The 16,568-nt window shown below is 39.4% G+C and overlaps 1 pseudogene; it reads left to right on the forward strand.

Moving 5' to 3' along the window:
* LOC111094935 overlaps positions 1-9,573 on the forward strand; it is a 62,348-nt pseudogene extending 52,775 nt beyond the window's left edge.
* The last annotated feature ends 6,995 nt before the right edge of the window (positions 9,574-16,568 follow it).

Genomic DNA, 16,568 nt, shown 5'->3' on the forward strand with positions numbered 1-16,568 from the left:
AATTAAGCTCTAATGCCCCAAAGCAATCACCGGATGCAACACACAAATTTCTCTCCTATGGACCTAGAATGGTGCTAGCTATTTGCTCTCTTCATAAGAAACGAGAAAACACTCACTCAAATCTTTTTTTCTAGGGCTTAATTCTCACACTGAACCCCTAATGAGAGTAGTTGCAGGCTAAATAAATCACTTCTCTTTTCCATGCCTATTTTTTTCATTCTAACTTCTAAAGTGTGGGTACAAATTGTACCTTGTTCATATTTTTTAATGAGAATTTAATGAGCTAAGACATGTAAAGCACTTAAAACAGTGCCAAGAACAAAAATATATGTCACTGTTATCAATATCACATTCATATTTGTATTTTCCGCTTCTTCTTGAAATATGGGTGCTCAGTAAATAGTTGAGAAATGAACAGGTGTGTGCGTGCATAAAGATAAACAGTAGTACTGTGCAGAATAAATTAGGACAGATGGGAGGCAGAAAGACTCCTTGAAACCCGCTGGAATAATAACAACTATATATATATATATATATATATATATATATATATATATATATATATTTGAAGAGGTTTTGAAACAGGGGAACAGTAGTGAAAATGGTGAGGATGCAGGTTTCTGAAATGTTGCAGAGATGACTCCACAGAACTTAGGATCTGACAGGATATGGGCAGTGGAGATAACTCATAGCTGTTAGCTTGGGTAACTGAATGAATGAATGTCATCCAGAGAAAGGAAAAAAAATTCCAAGGAGGAATTGATGAGCTGAGTTTGAGACATTTGGGTAATTAATCTTATAAGAAATCTTTTTCAAAGATTTAATTATTTATGAGAGAGAGAGAGAGAGATTGAGAGAGAGAGAGAGAGAGAGAGAGAAAGCATGAGCGGGAAGGGCAGAGACAGAGAGAGAATCCCAAGCAGACTCCATGCTGAGTGGGAGTCCGACATGGGACTGGATCCCAGGACGCTGAGATCATGACCTGAGTCCAAACCAAGAGTCAGAAGCTCAACCGACTGCACTACCCACATACCCCTAATCTTACATCTTTTTTTTCTGTAAAGATTTATTTATTTATTTATTTATTTATTTATTTATTTATTTATTTATTTATGAGAGACAGAGAGAGAGAGAGAGAGAGTGAGGCAGAGACACAGGCAGAGGGAGAAGCAGGCTCCATGTGGGGAGCCCGACGTGGGACTTGATCCTGGGTCTCCAGGATCACACCCGGGGCTGAAGACCACGCTAAACCGCTGAGCCACCCGGGCTGCCCTGATCAATCTTATAAGACTGGGTATATATTCCAAAAGTTCTCCTGTTAAACCCAAAGAATCCTCCAATCATGATTGCATTCAAAACATTTCTAGAAGAGAACCATATTTGGTGGCTTGGTTGTATGCTTACAAGTCACAAAAACAACTATAACGATCTTAGGAAGAAGCAGCAGAAGGGTGCAGGAATTTATTGCTGTAATACAGGAGAATATGGTGGAATTAATTGGGAAGAATATAGCAAAGCCTCAGAAAGAGTTATAGTTGGGAAGGAGAGCCAGCACGTATCAGGAAGGGCTCTGTCTCAGAGTCTTCTTTCTTGGGTTGGCTTCCTTATTCTCTCCCTGAAGACCAGCCTTTTACTCAGGTCATCTGCTTGGAAGTGGCCATGCCACCTGTAGCCAATGTCAGTATTCCCCCCAGACCTCCACCAATCCTTTTTTGTGGATCCCTTAGCTTTGGTATACTTTCCCTTCTGACGGTTAGCATCTGCGACCTGTTTAGAGGAGAGAACTGAGGGGGATCCTGGAGTCATTTGCTGGATGTGGCAGAAATGGAAGTACCTGAGAATTTACATTCCTCTACCTCTAGGGTAGGCCCTAGACAATGATAATGTCTGAAGGCTTCTGAATGCCTGTTTCCTTGCCTCTTGGGGAAAACCTATATTCACAGGTTTTACCATGGAATAAGACTGAGTTGGGGATCCCTGGGTGGCTCAGCGGTTCAGCACCTGCCTTTGGCCCAGGGCGTGATCCTAGAATCCCCGGATCGAGTCCCGTGTCAGGCTCCCAGCATTGAGCCTGCTTCTCCCTCTGCCTGTGTCTCTGACTCTCTTTCTCTCTCTCTCTCTCTCTCTCTATCATGAATAAATAAAATCTTAAAAAAAAAGGACTGAGTTCCCCCACCCTCTGTGGGACTTTTGCTTTTCCCTTTTCCTACCCTGTTTCCATCAGTCCCTGACTGATTTTTCCTGTGAACATTTACTTAATGATTTATTTGCAGATATATCGTCATCTCAGGGTCTGCTTTGGGGGAACCCAACTAGATGCATTAAAAGGTGTCTCCCCACAAAGATATTGGACATAAGATCACTATAGATGTAATTAGTTAAGATGAGGTCATTAGAGTGATCAGTATCCACAGAAAAGGGGGACATGTGGACACAGATGGACATGCATAGAGGGAAGACCCAGGGAGAAGATGGCCACATGGCTTGATTGAGGTAGCTACCAGCCAAAAAACGCTAAAAGTTTCATCGAACGCAAGAAACTAGAAGAGGCAAAGAAGAATTGTTCCCTAGAGCTGCCAAGGAGAACATGATTTCAGACTTCTGGCTCCAGAATATGAAAGACTACATTTATGTTGTTTAAACTACTCAATTTGGGATATTTTATGATGGCAGCCCTAGGAAACCAATACACTCATCAAGAGTAAATCTGCTCCCAAGTTTTACATCTCTTCTGGCTAAGAGATCATCAGAGATGGACACCAGATTGTCTACGCTCCTATTCTAAGCACAGATCTTGATTGGAGAACACAGGTCCTTCAGTGCTATGTAGGGGGTAGACTAACAGAGTATAAACATCAATATTGTGATTAAGAGGAAACAGTTCCCATAGCAAAGGGGAGCGCTCTTGAGCCCATGGATGGAGAAACACTCCCAAAATAGCCACTGGCAAGAGATTTTCTCAGGATGGAACTTCCCTGTCCTTTGTACAGTCCTAAGTATCCAACAAAAACTGATGGAGGAGTTTGGTTACTTTTTCAAATTCAGAAGATGTTCCAAATTTATAGGGATCCCAAAACATGAGATTTGAAAAATCCTCCAAGTTGATTAGTGTTGCCATTTTGATTCCTTGATTTGGCTTCTCAATGGCAACAATGCACGCTCCAGAATAACATTAATTCGGAATGAACAACAAATCCTGCTGTGCATTGAAACATGAAGTCAATTTATGTCAAATGTTGTTTCACAGAGCTTGAAACATAATAAACAGAAATGATACCAGTAAAATCTACGAATTTATTTAGCAGCAGCATAGTACTTTGGATTTTAAGCCAACTCTAAAAGAGAGGAGAAAAGAAATAAAGTTAAGAAAAGGGTTTTTGTTTTTGTTTTTTTCCTTATGAATCAAACTAGAAGCAGAACATTTTGCACACTGGCTCAGACATTGAATCTCATTCCCACCATTTCAGCAGTAGCCAATTCGAATCTGATTCAAAGCTGATGGTTTTCAAGCAGTTACTAGTATACATGTGTCTATTAATGGACAGGCACTGAGTCCCATTTCTCTTCTACTTCCTCTACTAATCAAGTTATGAAATGTGATTTTCAGTAACTCTGAACATATGTGCGATGAAATGAAATATAATTTGTTTATTTCAACATCCATCCAACTTTTCTTTTTGAATAACATTTATTTTCTCTTTTAGAGCAGAGGAATTTCAAAAAAAGGAACCTGGCTCCTTGAAGTTTCTTCTTGAGTGGAAGTAGTAGCTTTCTAATAAACTGGCTATTTTTTAATAAATTTATTTTTTATTGGTGTTCAATTTACGAACATACAGAATAACACCCAGTGCTCATCCCGTCAAGTGCCCCCCTCAGTGCCTGACACCCATTCACCCCCTCCCTCCTCCCCTTCCACCACCCCTAGTTCGTTTCCCAGAGTTAGGAGTCTTTATGTTCTGTCTCCCTTTCTGATATTTCCCACACATTTCTTCTCCCTTCCCTTACATTCCCTTTCACTATTATTTATATTCCCCAAATGAATGAGAACATACAATGTTTGTCCTTCTCTGATTGACTTACTTCACTCAGCATAATACCCTCCATCCACGTTGAAGCAAATGGTGGGTATTTGTTTTTTCTAATGGCTGAGGAATATTCCATTAAATACATAAACCACATCTTCTTTATCCATTCATCTTTCGATGGACACCGAGGCTCCTTCCACAGGTTGGCTATTGTGGACATTGCTGCTATAAACATCGGGGTGCAGGTGTCCCAGCGTTTCATTGCATCCGTATCTTTGGGGTAAATCCCCAGCAGTGCAATTGCTGGGTCATAGGGCAGGTCTACATTTAACTCTGAGGAACTCCACACAGTTTTCCAGAGTGGCTGTACCAGTTCACATTCCCACCAACAGTGCAAGAGGGTTCCCCTTTCTCCGCATCCTCTCCAACACTTGTGGTTTCCTGACTTGTTAATGTTCCCCATTCTCACTGGTGTGAGGTGGTATCTCATTGTGGTTTTGATTTGTATTTCCCTGAAGGCAAGTGATGCAGAGCATTTTCTAATAAACTGGCTAACTGTTGGCTATCACCATGGATTACCCAAAACCACACCCTGCAGTAAAGATTCTGATACAAGTGTTTTAATGATGGATGGGTTTCTAGGGAAGCCTGGCCAAAGGGGAGGAAAAAGAAAGCAAGCAAACATGTCTTAGGCCAGATCTTCACCTCTACGCGATCCTGAGGAAGTTACACCTCAGATGTTGTGCTGTTTCTAGTGTAATAGCTGGGAGTTCTTACTTCTGCACCCATCGGTCATTGGATAATGGTCACCCAGTGCTCTGGTCTCAATGTTTGTGTCCCTCAGACTTTTACATGTCGAAAACCTAATCTCCAAGGTGGTGGTTTCAGGACGTTGTGTGTGTGTGTAGGGGGGAGTCTTTGAATGGTGACTAGATTATAAAGGTAGAGCCCTCATGAATGGGATTAGTGCCCCAACAAAAGCGACCCCACAGAGCTCCTTCGCCCCTTCTACCGTGTAAAAACACAAGAAGTCTACAAGGCCATCATTTGATCATGCTGGTCTCAGACTTCCAGCCTCCAGAACTGTGATAAATAAATTCCTGTTGTTTATTAGCCACCCAGTCTGTGGTGTTTTGGTATTTTGTTACAGCAGTCCAAACAGACAAAAATGGGTTGTGGGCTAGGAGAAGGCATGTGAACTCCCTGGCAATTCCAACTTTATGATGTTGTGACAGAGCAGACCCAGTAGCCCCAAAGGCAAGCCTCCAAAGACAGCACCAGGTGTGCGCTGCTGAAAGTAAAACACACAGGACTTGAAGAATAGTGCTTAGAAATTGCAAAAGGAAAACACATATAAAAAAAAGGAAAACACACACATACACACACGACAACAAAAAAAAAATTGAAGGTGATGGGTATGTTTAGAATCTTGATTGTGGTGATGGTCTCACAGGTGTATGCTTATATCCAAACTCACCAAAATGTATACATTAAATATATGTGCATGTATTATATATCAGTTATGCCTCAATAAAGCTAAAAAAGCAAAAGTTAAAAGAAAGAGATCATTAGTATACTTGATAATCTCATTTATAATGATCTCATTAGGATAGAAAGTACAATTTTTGGTTCAGCTTCTCCCCAAAATTAGAAGGCCCACTTTGGCCTTCTGTATTATAACCTCCATGCTAAACCTAGATTCCAGGGTCACAGTATGTCAGCTTGGATGTCAATGTCTTCAGTCCCCACTAATGTCACAATATCGATCTAACATAGACTCATACTTTTGCCTTCTCTTTTTTTTCCTTTCTCCAAATTTTTATTTAAATTCCAGTTGGGTCCATTCATGGACTAGCCTGACTTGTTTGAGTAATGCCACTGTCTTTCAATGACTATATGACATTAATGAATTTAGAATAAGATGGGGACACCTAGGTGGCTCAGTGGTTGAGCATCTGCCTTTGGTGCTCCATGAGTCCCCCATTGGGCTCCTGGCAGGGAGCCTGCTTCTCCCTCTGCCTATGTCTCTGTGTCTCTCATGAATAAATAAATAAAATCTTTAAAAAATAAAAATAAAAAGTAAAAAAAAAAATAAATTCCAGTTGGTTGGGACGCCTGAGTGGCTCAGTGGTTGAGCATCTGCCTTCGGCCCAAGGCGTGATCCCGGGGTCCAGGGATCGAGTCCTACATCGGACTCCCTGCATTGAGCCTGCTTCTCCCTCTGCCTGTGTCTTTGCCTCTCTCTCTGTGTCTCTTGTGAATAAATAAAAAAACCTTTAAAAAATAAAAATAAATTCCAGTTGGTTAACATACAGAGTAATATTAGTTTCAAGTGTAGAATTTAGTGGCTTGTCAATTACAAACAACAGCCAGTGCTCATCTCAAGTGCTCTCCTTGATCTCCATCACTTATCTAACTGAACCCCACTTCCTACTCATCTCCTGTCCAGTTTGTTCACCCTCAGTTTGTTCTCTATAGTTAAGAGCCTCTTTCCTCATTTGCCTCTCTTTTTTCCTCCATGTTCATCTGTTTTGTTTCTTAAGTTCACATATGACTGAAATCATATGGTATTTATCTTTCTCTGACTGACTTATTTTACTTAGCATAATATTCTCTGGGTCCATTTATGTTGCTGCAAATGGGAAGATTTCATTCTTTTTGATGGGGACCCATTGGGACATCTGGGTTCTTTCCATATTTTGGCTATTGTTAATAATGCTGCTATAAACATCAGGGTACATATATCCCTTCAGATCAGTATTTTTTTATCCTTTGGTTAAATATCTAAATAGTGTGATTCCTGGATCATAGGGCAGTCCTATTTTTAACTTTTGGGGGAACCTCCATACTGTTTTCCTAGAGTGATTGCACCAGTTTACATTCCCACCAACAGTATAAGAGAGTTCCCCTTTCTCTGCTCCTTGCCAACACTTCTTGTTGCCTTCTTCAATTTGAAATCTGATTGGCTTGTGACATAGGCTTCATTGAAGGCAAAACCATATCTTTCACAAGACTATAAAACTGCAGTTGCTGAAATCATTATTTTAGACAATATAATATTTTAAACATCAGGAGAAATTTTAAGTCTATTTATTAAGCTTTCACTATGTATTCAGGAAAGCCAATTAAAAATACCATAATTATACATGTCTTCCTGCCATGATCACTATATATTGACTCATTCCTGACAAAATCTGAAGAAGAAATAAGATTCCTTTTCCACAGCAATCTTCCCATGGCCTGCTATATTGGGAAGAATAAGCCAGAAGGGCTACAAATACTGTAACTAATCATTGCAGTGTCCAGGTAAAACTGCTATAACTTGGCAACGTGAGCCCAGACTTTGTCCTCAACTTCTTTCTTTGGAGAATTTCTACATGTTTGGGTCTCTCTGAAATCCTGAGGAGGCAGTTAGAGATATCTACTTATGTGAGAGGTTGATTTGCCTTTGGGAAGGACATTCCATACGCAAGAAGAATCATAAGGGCAGTTTGGTCAAAGACAGTAGCCAGTATCTGAGGGAGAAGAGAAATTTTGGAAAACAAAACAAAAAAAGAATGAGTCCCTTTAGTTGTCACTCATTTCTCCAGTCCATATCCAACAACTTCATGCCTAAGCCCCAACAGGAGGAGGCTCTAATAAATGAATGAATGAAAAGTTAATGTCTAAGGCCATTTGTATGATAAGACATCAGCCATGTCAGTTTCGGTACCTTTGCTGGTAATGGCAAATGGCATGGCATTACTGGCTCATTTCTTCCATGTATCCTAGATGCTCTTTTCTTCTGTTTTAATGTAGAATCTGATTATCTAAAGCTATCTCATTCATCTTGGGAGGTCAAATACATCATGTTCAGAAAATTTTCTCCAAATCTCAATCCAAGGCAGTGTGACCTCAGAAGGCACCATTAGAGCAGGGCTCAGTGATACTGGAAATGAGGGCTGGACATGGCCACCTCTGCACAAACTCTGTGGGCACAGCAGTAGCAGGAGAAACAGCAGGCCCATTGGTAGGCATTACCCCAAGATACCACCTTGGGAATAAGCAGTAAAGGAAGAAGTGATCACTTAATTTAACTCTTTGGAAGAAAAGTGATGGGAGATGGAATTAAGGGTATATAAAAGCCATGCACAGAGACTAGCCTTTCACTATGCGAGGATGCAAAATGAAAACAGTGAACCAGGAAGATGACCTCACTGGACACTGAATCAGCTGGTGCCTTGATCTTGGAATCGCTAACCTCTAGAATTGGAGGAAAATGAAAAGAAAAAGGAACAGATAAAATCTCTTCAAAAACAGCTACTCAATGTCAAAAAGGGGTGGGGGAGGGCAGGCACCTGGGTGGCTCAGTGGTTGAACATCTGTCTTTAGCTCAAGTCATGGTTCTGGGATCTTGGGATCAAGTCCCGCATCAGGTACCCAACAGGGAGCCTGCTTCTCCCTCTGCCTATGTCTCTGCCTCTTTCTGGGACTCTCATGATTAAATAAATAAGATCTTTAAAAAAAAAAGAGGCAAGTTGAAGTACAGAGTCAGAATGAATGTATTGCTCACCTGAAGGACCAGGTGCAAGAGATAAAGGCCAAAACCAGCACGGAAAAGTGCTACATGAAAAGAAATACTGAGTTGTAAATTTCCCAGACCCAGAAAAAAGGTAAGAACACAGAGGAACTCTTGCAGGAATGAGACTGAGAAAGTAAGGTTGAAAACCATGACAAGGGATGCCTGGGTGGCTCAGTCGGTTAAGCCATCTGCCTTCAGCTCAGGTCATGATCTCAGGGTCCTGGGATCAAGCCCCACATCAGGCTCCCTGCTCAGTGGGACGCCTGCTTCCTCCTCTTCCTCTGCCTGCCCTTCCCCCTCGCTTGTGCTGTCAAATAAATAAATAAAACCTAAAAAAAAGAGAAAAGAAAACCAGAGACGAGAACCGGATTCATATGGAGACCGAAATGTTCCTTAGACAGGAGCTGCAGAAACTGGCAGAGAAGCGAGGGTTTTGGAAGGAGAAATTCGATCCGGACACAGATATGAAACAGAATGAACCAGATGCTCTCAAAGCTGCAAAGGCCTTTGACTTAACATACCTTCAAGAGCTTGCAATGATGCTAGGAGAATATGAGTAGACCACGATTAAAGATCATATAGAATATGAGAAGACCAGAAAGAAGTCAAACGGGATAACTTGGAGTTACACAGCATTATAAAGTTCCAGGCCTGGCAGCGAAGTGCTGTGGTATGGGATGAAATTGATGGTTTCAAAATGCCTGAAAGGGGGGCACCTGGCTCAGGGATTGAGCATCTGCTTTTAGCTCAGGTCATGATCCTGGGATCCTGGGATCCTGGGATCAAGTCCCACATCAGGCTCCCTGCAGGGAGCCAGCTTCTCCCTCTGCCCATGTCTCTGCCTCTCTCTCTGTGTGTTTCTCATGAATAAATAAATAAAATCTAGAAAAAAAAAACCCCAAAACCAAAAAGCCTAAGAAGGATAAAGATGATATCAAGGATTCAAAAGGAAAAGGCAAAGACAAGTGGCAAGGCAAGAAAAAGTAATGGAGTCATCTGTGTTTTCCTCTGGTATTCTGGAGAGGAAAAGGAAAACTTGAAAGCATAAGAAATATCTTTTGCCATCACAGATAACTCATCTATGGTTGATTCTTATTTGGACATTCTCCCCCTCTTTTCAAATATTTATTTATTTATTTATTTATTTATTTATTTATTTGAGAGAGAGAGAGTATGTGTGGTGGGGAGGGGCAGAAGGAGAGGAAAAATCTTAAGCAAACTCCGCACTGAGTGCAGAGCCCCATTTAGGGCTCAATCTCACAACCTGAGCCAAAATCGAGAATGGGACATTTAACTGACTGCACCACCCAGGCATCCCCTACTTCTTTTCAAGTAAGCTCTACACCCAGAGTGAGGCTTGAACTCACGACTCCAAGATCAAGAGTCACATGCTCTCCCAGGCGGAGCTTGGTTATTTCACTTTGCCCATTATAGTAGTTTACAAAACCTGAATCAGGATTATATCATTGATAGGGCTTCTCGATATTTTGAAACAATTTGGCTGAGTAGAAATATTTCTAGGAACCTTGTGAAGATCCTTCTTTGCTCTTTATCACATGAAAACAAAACACAGTTCATGGGTTTAGTTACAGTATTGCATTAAAGCTTTAAGGATTCCTATAATGTCTCTGATTCTGATTTCATTCAACTCATTTACAGTGAAAAAACTCTTAGGAGCAAAATGAAGTATTCAGAAGAATTATAAGATGATGTTTATAAAATATCTAGCATAATTTATACACAGTAAAATTTAAGTAAAGGATGATTCCTAAAAAACAAATCCAGAGATTAAAAAATTATTTATTAAGCACCTGTGTATAAATAACAGGACCCCTGAGATCTATCATTTTACCACTCTATCATTTTTTTAAAGATTTTATTTATTTATTCATAACACAGAGAGAGGCAGAGACACAGGCAGAGGAAGAAGCAGGCTCCATGCAGGAAGCCCAACGTGGGACTCGATCCCGTGACTCCAGGATCACGCTCTGGGCTGAAGACGTCTCTCAACCGCTGAGCCACCCGGGCTGCCCAACCACTCTCATTATACTGTTAAAAGTAATACAACTATGCCAGCACCTACCAAACCCACTGTGGCCCCTCTTCATATTCTTTTCCCTTTCCTCTAGCAGTAACTATAGTCCTGACATTTGTGATGATGATTTCCTTATTTTTCTTTATAGTTTTTTAACTTAAGTATAGATTCAGATGTAATATAGTTTCTTTTGTCTTGGTTTTGAAAGTGTTTCTGAATAAACCCATGTCATTAGAATTTTTGTGACTGTCTTTTTTTTTTTAAAGATTTTATTTATTTATTCATGAGAGACACAGAGAGAGAGGCAGAGACACAGGCAGAGGGAGGAGCAGGCTCCATGCAGAGAGCCCGACTCAGCACCTGATCCCCGGTCGCCAGGATCACACCCCGGGCTTAAGGTGGCGCTAAACCGCTGAGCCACCCAGACTGCCCCTTGTGACTGTCTTCTTTAGCTGAACATTATGTTTATGATAGTTGGATACAGCTGTTTTTCCTTCATTTTCATTTCTGAGTGTATTTTCTGGATACAACAGAATTTATGTAAATATATTTAAATGAGTGTGACTCTTTTAATCTATCTGTTCATGTGGTAGATTATATAAATTGATTTTCTTTTTTTTTAATGTTTTTTTTTAATTATTTATGATAGTCACACACACAGAGAAAGAGAGAGAGAGAGAGAGGCAGAGACACAGGCAGAGGGAGAAGCAGGCTCCATGCACCGGGAGCCCGACGTGGGATTCGATCCCGGGTCTCCAGGATCGCGCCCTGGGCCAAAGACAGGCCCTAAACCGCTGCGCCACCCAGGGATCCCGATTTTCTTTTTTTTTTTTAGATTTTATTTATTTATTTGAGAGAGGGGTGAAAGCGAGAGAGACAGAGAGAGAGAAAGAGAACATACACCAGTGCGAGAGGGACAGAGGGAGAGAGAGAGAAGCAGGCTGTCCGCTAAGCAGGAAGCCCAATGTGGGGCTTGATCTTAGGGCCAAAGGCAGATGCTTAGCCAATTGAATCACCCAGGTGCCCCATAAATTGATTTTCTAATATTTTACCATCCTTGCACTACTGGGATACTGCTAATCATCCTTTTAAAACATTGCTGCATTGGGTCTAGTATCTTGTCTAGCAAATTTGCATCTATAATCATGAATGAGATTTACCTTTAATTATCTTTTCTCATACTGTTTTTGAATGGCTTTGAATATTGTAGGGGATGAAAAAATAATTTTCCCTCTACCATTCTAACTTCTCAACTGGAAACCTTGTAATGAAAGATAAGCAAGACAAAAACAAACAGAAGTTTATTAACATGTCTGCCTCACGTATACAAGGAAGAGACCCAGGAAAAAATGAGTAACTTTCAGAGATGCCTTAGAACTCAGACTTAAATATCATCTTCACTTAAGGACAAAAGAAATATCTGCTTCTTGTGATTTAGTCATCTTTCTCTTCCTGGTACAGAGGAAGATACCCTTACATGTGGAGATTTCCTTTGTACATTTAAGTGTCCTTTACAAAAGAGTAAATTCTACTCTGTTTTCAGAACTCCTGAGTCTGCTGTTTCCCAAAATAATCAGCTCAAAGTAATCCTTATGCCAAGAGGAATATTTTGGGGTGGCCTATTTTACCATCCCTCAATATCAAGGTTATATTAAGGTATGTTCCCTCATTTGATTGGGAAGAATTTGTCTAAGATGAAAATTATTGCTTTGTTAACTATTTGTTACAACTCCCCATTAAAGGCAGCTGGACCTGTATTTTTTTCAAGTTTTTAGTCATTTTGGTATTTTACAGATACACAATGTATTTCTTTTTATGTATTTTATTTGGAATTTGCTGGTCTTTTTTATTCTGTGGATTATTGAACTTAAATTATTCTGGAAATTAAGAGTAATATCTCTTCGAATATAAACTCTGCCTAACTCATTATCTCTCTACTCTTTGAATCCTTAATCCTTTAATGTCACTAATCTCTAATCACTAAAAGAGGGAGCTCTTTTAGTCTGTTTCTTTTGTCCTTGCACTTCGTTCTGAAATGTGTCCTTTGACTTCTCTACCATTTCACTAATTCTATGTTCACCTGTGTTAAATTAGTTAATGAATCATCCACTTAGATTTAACATTCAATTATTATATTTTCATTAAATACACTTGTCCATTTTGTATAGGTTTCCATACCTTGCAAATCATTTCAAGGTTGTCTTTTATTAAACATCTTCTATATAGTGTTTTTTAAATTTGTTTTTTGATGATTTCAATATCTGAAGTCATGCTTCACAGGAAGCATAAATTTCTGTGGTCTATTTTTTTTTTACTGATACTTAGTCATTATAATTTGTTTCTTTGTGTGCTTGGCTATTATCTATCTCTGTACTTACTACAAGCTGCCTACTTTTTGAAAAATTGTTTACATGAACTCTTTGATGTCTAACATGAATATGATTCATAAAAAAAGGATTTGCATCTACTTTGGCTTAATAGTTGATGACATTATCCATCCTCAATCATGTTTATCTAAATTCTTAGCTTGAAGCTTTTTTGACCAACCAGATGATGTAGGTTGTACACCATCAAAGGTCTGACTTGTGCTTACAACTTTTGAGAAATGTTTTATGTACTTCTTTACTTAGTGCCAGTACTCCAAAGTCAAGGGGCTGGGACAAATATACTTCTCATTTAGCCTTTATTACATGTGATGGTATAGCTTGTGAGGTTACTAATTTAAGGAACAGAGGTCTCTTACCATGCTTTTACACTTGGGCAGATCCTGGGATTTTCTTTCCTCAAGCCCTACAAAAATATATAATGACCTCAAAGCATCAGGAACTTCAGTGCTCTCCTATCCCTCTGATTTTTTTTTCACTTAGATTTGGCTTCACAATTTCCTACATGCCAGTTCTTTCTTACTTTTAAAGACTTTTGGGGGGATCCCTGGGTGGCGCAGCGGTTTGGCGCCTGCCTTTGGCCCAGGGCGCGATCCTGGAGACCCGGGATCGAGTCCCACGTCGGGCTCCCGGTGCATGGAGCCTGCTTCTCCCTCTGCCTGTGTCTCTGCCTCTCTCTCTCTCTCTGTGACTATCATAAATAAATAAATAAAATCTTAAAAAAAAAAAATAAAGACTTTTGGGGATCTCTGGGTGGCTCACCGGTTTAGCGCCTGCTTTTGGCCCAAGGCGTGGTCCTGGAGTCCCGGGATCGAGTCCCGCGTCAGACTCCCTGCATGGAGCCTGCTTCTCCCTCTGCCTGTGTCTCTGCCTCTCTCTCATTCCCTCTCTCTCTCTCTATCATGAATAAATAAAATCTTTAAAAAAGATTCCTTAAAGACTTTTAACTTTATTTAGATTTTTGTTTTTAATGACAGAGTGAATCTGAATTCCTGACCTGCTCTATTATTTGATCACCTATTTATACTAAGGATGGTTTGGCTTGGGAATGCTGAGTTTTATTACAATGATTACTTTTGACAACATTTCTAGATAAAGTATAATTTTGAGGCTTTTTCACCTCTTTCTAATATTTGGGAGGATGGAAAAGTGGTGAGGTATTTGGCTTAATGATGTGTTTATTAATGACAGTAATATATTTATACATTTGGCCCAAAGAAAGAGAATTCTCTTGACTATATTCATGCTGATAAAATGTGTTGAAATGAAATATTTCATATTAGTATTATATGTACTTTTCAATTTAAGATTGTGGAATTGGATGATGAGGTTCACAATATGCTACTTCAGAATACAGCACCTGGGCAGACTGAATATTTTAAGCTGAGTTCGAGAAAGCAGCAGAAGCAGGAAGCTCAATATGAACCTCCAGCATATTTCTTCCCTGAAACAGGTCAGAAAATCTTCACATGAGAGATGCCCTCCCCATACCCAGAGGAAAGAAACATCTTTATTACTGAAGACAAAGGGATGCCAAGAAAAATCCTAATAAACCAACCTTGCTAAATATCCTGCTAATTCTTGATATGATTACTGCATATGCTTTAATCTCTCACAGTACTCCATGACTGTCTACTTTTCATCAAACCAGCAAAAAAATACACAGGTCTGTTTCTTTGAGTCTTCATTACCTTATGGAAGGTTTGCCTGTCACGTAAAAGTTCTATTAAGTAAACATGTATGATATTCTCCTTTTAATCTTTGTCAGTTTAATTTTCAGACACAGCCAGGGACCCTAAGAGGCTTGAGGAAAACTTATTCCTCCCTACAGGTCATAAATCTTTCAAGGGCAGAGACTAGGTCTATTTTGTTACTTGATTCCACATAGCAGCTACCACAGAGTAGAAATCAACAGATATTTATTCAATGAGTAAATTAATAAAATTGGTAAAGAAATCCGTTGTGCATTTGCTGTTACCTCTACTGGATACCATTAAGATTTTTCTTTTTCTCTTTTTCTGTAGAAGTAACCCCCCCAAACAAAATAATCTGTGTAAAAAAAAACTCTACTGACTTCTGATATAATCTAAGTATTGGTGAGGGGATGGGTAGAGGAAGACTATAAGCAGTTAAAACACCTCAGGAGAACAGAGAAAAGAGTAGAAACTTTGTAGGTGTTCTTTGAAATTCTGATTAGCCAAGGAACTCCTGCAAGGAGATCTGGCCTCTGAAAGCAGAGTTCCAGGTCCCTACCTCCCACTGAATAGGTAAACATACGTGAAAAGCATATATTAAAAAGGAGAGCATAATCATAGGAAATGTTTTAATGTTCCTTCTGTGATGAGCCACACAGATATATACTATCTCCACTATTTATGCAAAATGCATTCATTCAGCAAATGAACAGCATTTTCCTTCCCTGCAGATATGTCCAAGAATTAATTTGTCTTCCAGGGGGCTCACATACGCATGGGAGGGATTTCTGTACATGAAAAAAATCAAAGTAGAGAGGTTTAGAGAAGAGAAAAAAATTTCTGCTTGGGAGTGAGTTCATGGGAGAAGTGGAGAGATGACAGATATATGGTCATGTTGATATATTAGGTTTTTCATTCTATTGCACATATTTTCTCTTCCTTGACTATCTTTTTCCCATATCTCCATTGTTTGGAAAAATATGTAGTTTATAAGCATGCATAAAAGTTCCACATGTTTCTTTCTGAAAGATTCTAAGAAAACAAATTCAAAGATTTATCTCTACTTAAGGATATTTGTAGGGGAGTAAGGAGGAACTAGGTAATCTCTAGAATTAAAGATCAATAGGATACAACAAAAGAATAAGCACATAAATAATACAGAACCTCCCTCTGGTTAATATCTTTACCATATTGACCAATGGACTGATTTGGAAGGGTAAGGAATGTTGAAGCAGGTATGAATTTCATTTAGGTCTATTGGAAAATTGCCCAAGCACTTTATTAGAGGTAGTAATGATGTTCCAGATTTTTGAAATATATTATGTAAAAATATTCATTCTTAGAGTAGGCTTAGTTCAATTTTTCTTTTTCAGATTCTGCTTTTCCCATGAACAATCTTTAAAGATCTGCTTTTGAGGGGTACCTGGATGGCTAAGTTGGTTAAGCTCTTGAATTTCAGCTCAAGTCATGATCTCAGGATGGTGAGGTCCAGCCTCGGCGGGCTCTGCACTCTGTGGATTCTCTCTCTCCCTCTTCCTTTATTTCTGCCCCTCCTCCTGCTCATGCCCAAGCTCTCTCTCTCAAATAAATAAACAAATCATTAAAAAAAGATCTGCTTTTAAAAAAAGTCTAAAAGTATTTTTGAGCTTAGTTTGATAATTGAATTGTTTAGCTTAGTCTAATGTATTTTACATTTAGTATAAATAGTAGGAATGAGAGCTAGGATCACTTAAAACAATGGGCAGAGAGCTAGGAAAATATATGTAGATGTACTAACCCATGCATACACACATATCTACCATTCTATTTATATGTTTATTAGAGTAAACAGAGTTCATAGCAATGACTCTTGACTCTAATCTAGCACCA

This window comes from Canis lupus, chromosome X (assembly GCF_011100685.1).
Source record: "Canis lupus familiaris isolate Mischka breed German Shepherd chromosome X, alternate assembly UU_Cfam_GSD_1.0, whole genome shotgun sequence".
Classification (NCBI taxonomy): Eukaryota; Metazoa; Chordata; class Mammalia; order Carnivora; family Canidae; genus Canis; species Canis lupus.